Source organism: Bufo gargarizans, chromosome 2, assembly GCF_014858855.1.
Source record: "Bufo gargarizans isolate SCDJY-AF-19 chromosome 2, ASM1485885v1, whole genome shotgun sequence".
NCBI classification, from domain to species: Eukaryota; Metazoa; Chordata; class Amphibia; order Anura; family Bufonidae; genus Bufo; species Bufo gargarizans.
In genome coordinates this window covers 501879625-501889204 of record NC_058081.1, presented here as the reverse complement: position 1 = coordinate 501889204, position 9580 = coordinate 501879625, and the positions used below count along the sequence as shown (strand labels likewise).

The 9580-nt window shown below is 46.3% G+C and overlaps 1 pseudogene; it reads left to right on the top strand.

The window, feature by feature from the left end:
• The first annotated feature begins 2236 nt into the window (after positions 1–2236).
• On the top strand, positions 2237–3845 carry LOC122928428 (annotated as a pseudogene).
• The last annotated feature ends 5735 nt before the right edge of the window (positions 3846–9580 follow it).

The following is a 9580-nucleotide window of genomic DNA, read 5'->3' as shown; positions in this document are numbered from 1 at the left end:
CATGTGGGAGCGTGCCCCTTATAGTGTGATGCTGTCCGGCATGTTTATCGATACATGTGGGAGCGTGCCCCTTACAGTGTGATGATGTCAGGTATGTTTATGGATACATGTGGGAGCGTGCCCCTTACAGTGTGACGGTGTCCGGTATGTTTATGGATACATGTGGGAGCATGCCCCTTATAGTGTGACAGTGTCCGGTATGTTTATGGATACATTTGGGAGCGTGCCCCTTACAGTGTGACTGTGTCAGGTATGTTTATGGATACATGTGGGAGCGTGCCCCTTATAGTGTTGTGATTTCAGGTATGTTTATGGATACATGTGGGAGCGTGCCCCTTACAGTGTGACTGTGTCAGGTATGTTTATGGATACATGTGGGAGCGTGCCCCTTATAGTGTGATGCTGTCCGGCATGTTTATCGATACATGTGGGAGTGTGCCCCTTACAGTGTGATGATGTCAGGTATGTTTATGGATACATGTGGGAGCGTGCCCCTTACAGTGTGACGGTGTCCGGTATGTTTATGGATACATGTGGGAGCATGCCCCTTATAGTGTGACAGTGTCCGGTATGTTTATGGATACATTTGGGAGCGTGCCCCTTACAGTGTGACTGTGTCAGGTATGTTTATGGATACATGTGGGAGCGTGCCCCTTATAGTGTTGTGATTTCAGGTATGTTTATGGATACATGTGGGAGCGTGCCCCTTACAGTGTGATGCTGTCCGGTATGTTTATGGATACATGTGGGAGCTTGCCCCTTATAGTGTTGTGATTTCAGGTATGTTTATGGATACATGTGGGAGCGTGCCCCTTACAGTGTGACTGTGTCAGGTATGTTCATGGATACATGTGGGAGCGTGCCCCTTACAGTGTGACTGTGTCAGGTATGTTTATGGATACATGTGGGAGCGTGCCCCTTACAGTGTGACGGTGTCCGGTATGTTTATGGATACATGTGGGAGCATGCCCCTTATAGTGTGACAGTGTCCGGTATGTTTATGGATACATTTGGGAGCGTGCCCCTTACAGTGTGACTGTGTCAGGTATGTTTATGGATACATGTGGGAGCGTGCCCCTTATAGTGTTGTGATTTCAGGTATGTTTATGGATACATGTGGGAGCGTGCCCCTTACAGTGTGACGGTGTCCGGTATGTTTATGGATACATGTGGGAGCATGCCCCTTATAGTGTGACAGTGTCCGGTATGTTTATGGATACATTTGGGAGCGTGCCCCTTACAGTGTGACTGTGTCAGGTATGTTTATGGATACATGTGGGAGCGTGCCCCTTATAGTGTTGTGATTTCAGGTATGTTTATGGATACATGTGGGAGCGTGCCCCTTACAGTGTGATGCTGTCCGGTATGTTTATGGATACATGTGGGAGCGTGCCCCTTATAGTGTTGTGATTTCAGGTATGTTTATGGATACATGTGGGAGCGTGCCCCTTACAGTGTGACTGTGTCAGGTATGTTCATGGATACATGTGGGAGCGTGCCCCTTACAGTGTGACTGTGTCAGGTATGTTTATGGATACATGTGGGAGCGTGCCCCTTACAGTGTGACGGTGTCCGGTATGTTTATGGATACATGTGGGAGCATGCCCCTTATAGTGTGACAGTGTCCGGTATGTTTATGGATACATTTGGGAGCGTGCCCCTTACAGTGTGACTGTGTCAGGTATGTTTATGGATACATGTGGGAGCGTGCCCCTTATAGTGTTGTGATTTCAGGTATGTTTATGGATACATGTGGGAGCGTGCCCCTTACAGTGTGATGCTGTCCGGTATGTTTATGGATACATGTGGGAGCGTGCCCCTTATAGTGTTGTGATTTCAGGTATGTTTATGGATACATGTGGGAGCGTGCCCCTTACAGTGTGACTGTGTCAGGTATGTTAATGGATACATGTGGGAGCGTGCCCCTTACAGTGTGACTGTGTCAGGTATGTTTATGGATACATGTGGGAGCGTGCCCCTTACAGTGTGACTGTGTCAGGTATGTTTATGGATACATGTGGGAGCGTGCTCCTTACAGTGTGACGGCGTCCGGTATGTTTATGGATACATGTGGGAGCGTGCCCCTTATAGTGTTGTGATTTCAGGTATGTTTATGGATACATGTGGGAGCGTGCCCCTTACAGTGTGACTGTGTCATGTATGTTCATGGATACATGTGGGAGCGTGCCCCTTACAGTGTGACTGTGTCAGGTATGTTTATGGATACATTTGGGAGCGTGCCCCTTACAGTGTGACTGTGTCAGGTATGTTTATGGATACATGTGGGAGCGTGTCCCTTACAGTGTGACGGCGTCCGGTATGTTTATGGATACATGACAGCCCCTTTATTAGTGACTGATCTTGTGCTGTTCAGCCCCATCCTGTGTACACAAGTATAAACCCGCCCTGTGGAGAACTGCAGTTTCGTTTCTGTCTTCCTCTGTCAGCCGCACCCTATGTGCACACATGTGTAAACCCGCCCTCTGGATTTTGAACCTCAGAGAACTGCAGTTTCGTTTCTGTCGTCCTCTGTCAGCCATGGCGTCTGCTGATCTGAGAGCTGAGCTGGACTGCTCCATCTGTCTGCAGACCTATACAGATCCTGTAATGCTGAGATGTGGACACAACTTCTGCCGGGTCTGTATTGATCGTGTACTGGATACACAGGACGAGTCTGGGGTTTATACCTGTCCTGAATGCAGAGAAGAGTTTCAGGAGCGGCCTGCACTGATGAGGAACTTAGCTCTGTGTAACATTATGGAGAATTTATTGGTTACTCAACATAAAGAGACGGAAACCGGGATCTGCTGCACTTACTGTGTGGACTCTCCTGTACCTGCTGTTAAATCCTGTCTACACTGTGAGGCTTCTCTGTGTGAGAAACACCTGAGAGTTCACAGCAAGTCATCAGAACACGTCTTATCTGACCCCAGGCACTTCCCTGGAGAAGAGGAAATGTTCTGTCCATAAGAAGATCCTGGAATATTACTGCACCGAGGACTATGTTTGTATCTGTGTGTCCTGCAGTTTGGCTGGAGAACATAAGGGACACCAGGTAATGGTGCTGGATGAGGCGTCTGAGAAGAGGAAAGGGAAACTGAGAAATATTCTCCAGAAACTGACCAGAAAGAGAGAGGAGACCGAGAAAAGAGTCCAGAACCTGGAGGAACGCAGGAGAAAAGCTCAAGAAAAAGCATCTGGAGAAGCAGAGAGAGTCACTGCAATGTTTACAGACATCAGGAGACGACTGGACAACCTGGAGAAGAGGGTCCTGAGTGAGATCTCCAGGCAGGAAATGGAAGAATCACTCTCATTCTCTTCTCTGATCCAGAAGCTGGAAATAAAGAAGGACGAGCTGTCCGGGAGGATGAGACACATTGAGGAGCTGTGTAACATGACTGATCCACTGACTGTCTTACAGGAACCAGATACAGGTGACTTGTGTGATCCTGAGGAGGAGGGAGGTGATGAAGACATAAATAGATGTCTCCATGATGTAGATGATCTGGATGTGGCTGTGGTCTCAGACACATTACACACATTATGTGACATAATAACAGATATAAGGAGAGGGATCTATGTGGAGGGTCCTGGAGACATATTACTGGATGTAAACACAGCTGCTAATAACATTATTATATCAGACGACCTAAAAACTGCAACCTGGACACAAAATAATCAGAATCGTCCAGAAAGAGCAGAGAGATTCCAGAATATCAGGTGATGAGCAGCAGGAGATTTACCTCAGGGCGACATTACTGGGATGTGGAGATTAGTGGATCAGTGGATTGGAGGGTGGGGATGTGTTATCCCAGTATAGACAGGAGGGGGCGTCAGTCATACATTGGAGATAATAACAAGTCCTGGTGTTTGAGGAGGTGTGATAATCAGTATTCAGTGAGACATGACGGTAAATATATCCAGTTACCTGACGAGATCTCCAGTGATAGAGTCAGGATATGTCTGGACTATGAGGCTGGGCAGCTGTCCTTTTATGAGCTGTGTGACCCCATCAGACACTTACACACCTTCACTGCCGCCTTCACCGAGCCCCTTCATGCTGCATTATTTGTATGGAGCGGTTCTATAAAGATATCTATGGTGGGAGGTGAAACCTGCCAAAAATAAAATGATAACGAAAAACATGAAATTTTAATTCAAATCCCAGTTTGACATTTCATTTTCAACCCATGTCTGAAAAATGTCTGCCAAAATGAAAAGTAAAATGCATTTCTTCCCTTTGAATTTTCATTACCAACTCCAGTGTGGGTAATATGTGGCAAAAATAAATGTAAAATTAAATAGCCTTTTGGCTTTTTAAATTTCAACTTTGTCAATGAATTATCATGTCCCCATAGTGCTATTTTCCAATCAAAATTATAAATCAAATGAAAAACCTAAAATACAACTTAAAAAAGTTAATCTGAGATTTCAGTTTCATCTCTTGTAGACATTTTCACTGCCAGAATTCAAATCAGAATGAAAAATGCCACTTGTCATATAACATTTTAATTTTAATATTGTCCAAAATTCAGATTCATACAACTGAGCAGTAGTGGGCCTGGGTTAATATGCGAAATGAGACTGAACAGACAGTGACTGTCCAAAGGAGGGCGCTCTGCTTCTATACAATTCTAATAGGTCACACACCGCTACAGATCAGAACGCGTTTAGAATTCCAATAGATGGCGCTGAGAGGAAAATGATGCTAGTGTGCAGAGTGACTGGCATCAGACTATGAATCCAATAGATGGCGCTGAGAGGTAAATGATGCTAGTGTGCAGAGTGACTGGCATCAGACTATGAATCCAATAGATGGCGCTGAGAGGAAAATGATGCTAGTGTGCAGAGTGACTGGCATAAGACTATGAATCCAATAGATGGCGCTGAGAGGAAATGATGCTAGTTGTGCAGAGTGACTGGCATCAGACTATGAATCCAATAGATGGCGCTGTGAGGAAAATGATGCTAGTGTGCAGAGTGAATGGCATAAGACTATGAATCCAATAGATGGCGCTGTGACACAAAGGGACACAATACATTGAATAACACTATGCTATGGCCAGCTTCTTGACAGCCTATGTGGCATCCAAGTAAAAAGCAAGGGTTCAAGGCCTTAGGTTGCTTTTTCTTTTTGTCCCACTGTCAAAACAATTTTTTCTTTTTAACCCCTTCCCGCATTTGGATGTAACTGTGCATCCAGATTACCTGTAATTTAACGTAATCAGGCGTACAGTTACATCCAAACTGTTAACTGGGGCTTTGACACTATAAAGAGCAGAGACACGGGAGAAGCTGGCAAGGAACCAATCTGAGTGGTCCCTTGCTGCGCAGACTAACCAATCGGAGCACGGCAGTGTAAAAATGCCTGTTTCAACCTCTGATCTCCAACTTGGAGCTCAGAACCTGAAATCAGGCATGGTCCCCTTTGTGTCCCCGATGCCAGATGTGCCCCTGATGCCCTCCGTTCACCAGTTCGGCCCCCGACTCATCCCTGCAGCCCTTTGTAGCGATCCCCCTGGTATTGTATGTGATGGTGGTGGCTCCGGGACAGTGCTGCCGCCATCAGCAGCGAGTGTCAGCTGTAACATACAGCTCGACACTGCTGCAATGGTAACATTAGTGCTGGCTCTGATCCCAGCCATTTAACCCCTTAAATGCAGCGGTCAGTAGCCACCCATGGCATCCATGGAGTTAACAGTAGTGATGACCCAAGACAGTTCGCGAATGTGCGTTCGCGAACCATGTTTTCGCAGCGTGCCCCTTTGACTTTAATGGCAGGCGAACCTAATAAAACCTTCAGGTCATATTTGCAGCCACCAAATACTTAGTAGAAGTGCACAAATAGTCCCACAACATGGACAGTGACATACCAGAGGGGGATCATTGGCAAATATTCCCACAAAAAATCTGTATTTTAATCAGGGACCATTTTATGCGTCCTAAAAGGAAACTCTCAAAAATGTGCCCTGCTGGAGCCTAGGAAATTTTTATTTTAGGCCACGGGAGTACAGGCCCCAAAAATTATGCATTCACCTGACAGAAAAGAACTTGATTATGTGGCTGGAGGTACATTAGGTGGTCACTGGATAAAAGGGTTGTTTCGGGTATTGAATTTTCGATCCCCAAACGATACTATTTCCTGGTAATGACCTTGATACCAGGATTTGCCTTTTTCCGATACTAGGCTTCACCAGTGGAGTTGCTAGGGCTGGTGTCACCCGGTGCGGTACAAAATGGTGTCACCCCATTTTTTAGCCATATATGGGGGCTATGGTGGTGCTACTGCCATAGGGGGCATCCGTTAGCTCAGCAGACCCCCCCCCTAGCAGTCAGAGCCTGGTCTCGGGAGGGCCACTTCCAGATTATTTTCTGTCCGCCGCCACAAAACAATGGTGCTTATAGAACAGACTACATAGTGTAGCGGTATACTGTATATTGTGTGGCACAGTGTAGAGGTATACTGTATATTGTGTGGCACAGTGTAGCGGTATACTGTATATTGTGTGGCACAGTGTAGAGGTATACTGTATATTGTGGGGCACAGTGTAGAGGTATACTGTATATTGTGGGGCACAGTGTAGAGGTATACTGTATATTGTGTGGCACAGTATAGAGGTATACTGTATATTGTGGGGCACAGTATAGAGGTATACTGTATATTGTGCGGCACAGTGTATAGGTATACTGTATATTGTGTGGCACAGTGTAGCGGTATACTGTATATTGTGTGGCACAGTGTAGCGGTATACTGTATATTGTGGGGCACAGTGTAGAGGTATACTGTATATTGTGTGGTACAGTGTAGAGGTATACTGTATATTGTGGGGCACAGTGTAGCGGTATATTGTATATTGTGTGGCACAGTGTAGAGGTATACTGTATATTGTGTGGCACAGTGTAGAGGTATACTGTATATTGTGGGGCACAGTGTAGAGGTATACTGTATATTGTGCCGCACAGTATAGAGGTATACTGTATATTGTGCGGCACAGTGTAGCGGTATACTGTATATTGTGGGGCACAGTGTAGCGGTATACTGTATATTGTGCGGCACAGTGTATAGGTATACTGTATATTGTGTGGCACAGTGTAGCGGTATACTGTAAATTGTGTGGCACAGTGTAGAGGTATACTGTATATTGTGTGGCACAGTGTAGAGGTATACTGTATATTGTGGGGCACAGTGTAGCGGTATACTGTATATTGTGTGGCACAGTATAGAGGTATACTGTATATTGTGGGGCACAGTGTAGAGGTATATTGTGTGGTACAGTGTAGAGGTATACTGTATATTGTGGGGCACAGTGTAGCGGTATACTGTATATTGTGGGGCACAGTGTAGCGGTATATTGTATATTGTGGGGCACAGTGTAGCGGTATATTGTATATTGTGTGGCACAGTGTAGAGGTATACTGTATATTGTGTGGCACAGTGTAGAGGTATACTGTATATTGTGTGGCACAGTGTAGAGGTATACTGTATATTGTGTGGTACATTGTAGAGGTATACTGTATATTGTGGGGCACAGTGTAGAGGTATACTGTATATTGTGCGGCACAGTGTAGAGATATACTGTATATTGTGTGGCACAGTGTAGCGGTATACTGTATATTGTGCGGCACAGTGTATAGGTATACTGTATATTGTGCGGCACAGTGTAGCGGTATACTGTATATTGTGTGGCACAGTATACCTCTACACTGTGCCACACAATATACAGTATATTGTGCGGCACAGTGTAGAGGTATACTGTATATTGTGTGGCACAGTGTAGAGGTATACTGTATATTGTGTGGCACAGTGTAGAGGTATACTGTATATTGTGCGGCACAGTGTAGAGGTATACTGTATATTGTGCGGCACAGTGTAGCGGTATACTGTATATTGTGTGGCACAGTGTAGAGGTATACTGTATATTGTGTGGCACAGTGTAGAGGTATACTGTATATTGTGTGGTACAGTGTAGAGGTATACTGTATATTGTGCGGCACAGTGTAGAGGTATACTGTATATTGTGCGGCACAGTGTAGCGGTATACTGTATATTGTGCGGCACAGTGTATAGGTCTACTGTATATTGTGTGGCACAGTGTAGCGGTATACTGTATATATTTCACATGAAAACTTACAGTTACTTGGCCCTTGGGGATCTCGGACGCCACTACCACACTTTGGCCGGGGGCTCGGCGGAGCTGATGTGTTTTATCCTAATGAGAAAGATTTCATAATAAGGATTTGGAGAAGGGGCAGAGGGATAGCAGAGCAGGGAGAGGCTGGTGCTGCCACTAGGGGGTCATACCATGGGGGAGTAATAAAGCCCACCATAATGCCCCCCCCCCCCAGTAGAAATAATTCTCCTTATAATGTGACAATGCAAAAAATACCCCTTTGTAATGCCCCCAGTTGAGCTAATGTCCCCATAGTGCCTCCATAATGTCCCAGTATAAAATACCCCTATATAGGGCCCCCAGTAAATTTCCCCATAGTGCTCCTCTCCCCCCTTCCTGCTAGTGCCCCCCATAATGTACCAGTATAAAATGCCCCATATATAGTGCCCCAGTAGATGCTCTCAGTGTCCGGCCTCTGATAGGCTGCTGGCCTAGTGTCCCCCATAATGCCCCCCAATAATGTGCCAGTAAGTGTCCCCATAGATGCCCCCCCATCATGTGCCCGTATCAAGTGCCTCTCTCCTCCCCCACACATGTCCCAGTATCATAGTGCCACCCCCCCCCCCCGATGTGCCAGTTTCAAGTGCCTCTCTCCTCCCCCCATGTCCCAGTATCATAGTGCCATCTGCCCCCCCCCCCAAAAAAAAGTGCCAGTATCAAGTGCCTCTCCCCCCCATGTCCCAGTATCATAGTGCCATCTGCCCCCCAAAAAAAGTTCCAGTATCAAGTGCCTCTCTCCTCCCCCCCATGTGCCAGTATCATAGTGCCAACCCCCCCATCTGCCAGTATCAGGTGCCTCTCTCCTCCCCCCATGTGCCAATATCATAGTGCCAACCCCCCTCCCCCCATGTGCCAGTATCAGGTGCCTCTCTCCTTCCCCCCCCATGTGCCAGTATCAGGTGCCAACCCCCCTCCCCCCATGTGCCAGTATCAAGTGCCTCCCGCTCCCCCCATGGCAGTAACAGTCGGGTATTAAAAAAAAAAAAAAAACACTTATACTCCATGTCAGCGATGCAGCCTCTTCTGTGTCCCGCCCTGTATGTCCATATATGGAGTCAGTGCTTGTATTCAGAAAAGTTTCTGCTGGGATTCGAACCCACGAGCTTCTGTATCAGAGGCAAAGCACCTAACCACACGGCCATAAGAGATGCATTGACGCTGATAGAAAAAATATGAGACTTCAAGTGTACATCTATACACATGACTGCTGCCCTAATGCACCCAGCACTGCTATATCTCTATATGACAGCTGTCCCAGCACACTCAGCTCTGCTATATCTCTATATATGATAGCTGCATCTATACACATGACAGCTGTCCAAACACACCCAGCTCTGCTACATCTATACACATGACAGGTTGTGGGTTTGAATCCCAGCTGAAACTTTTCTGAAACACAGCACTGACTG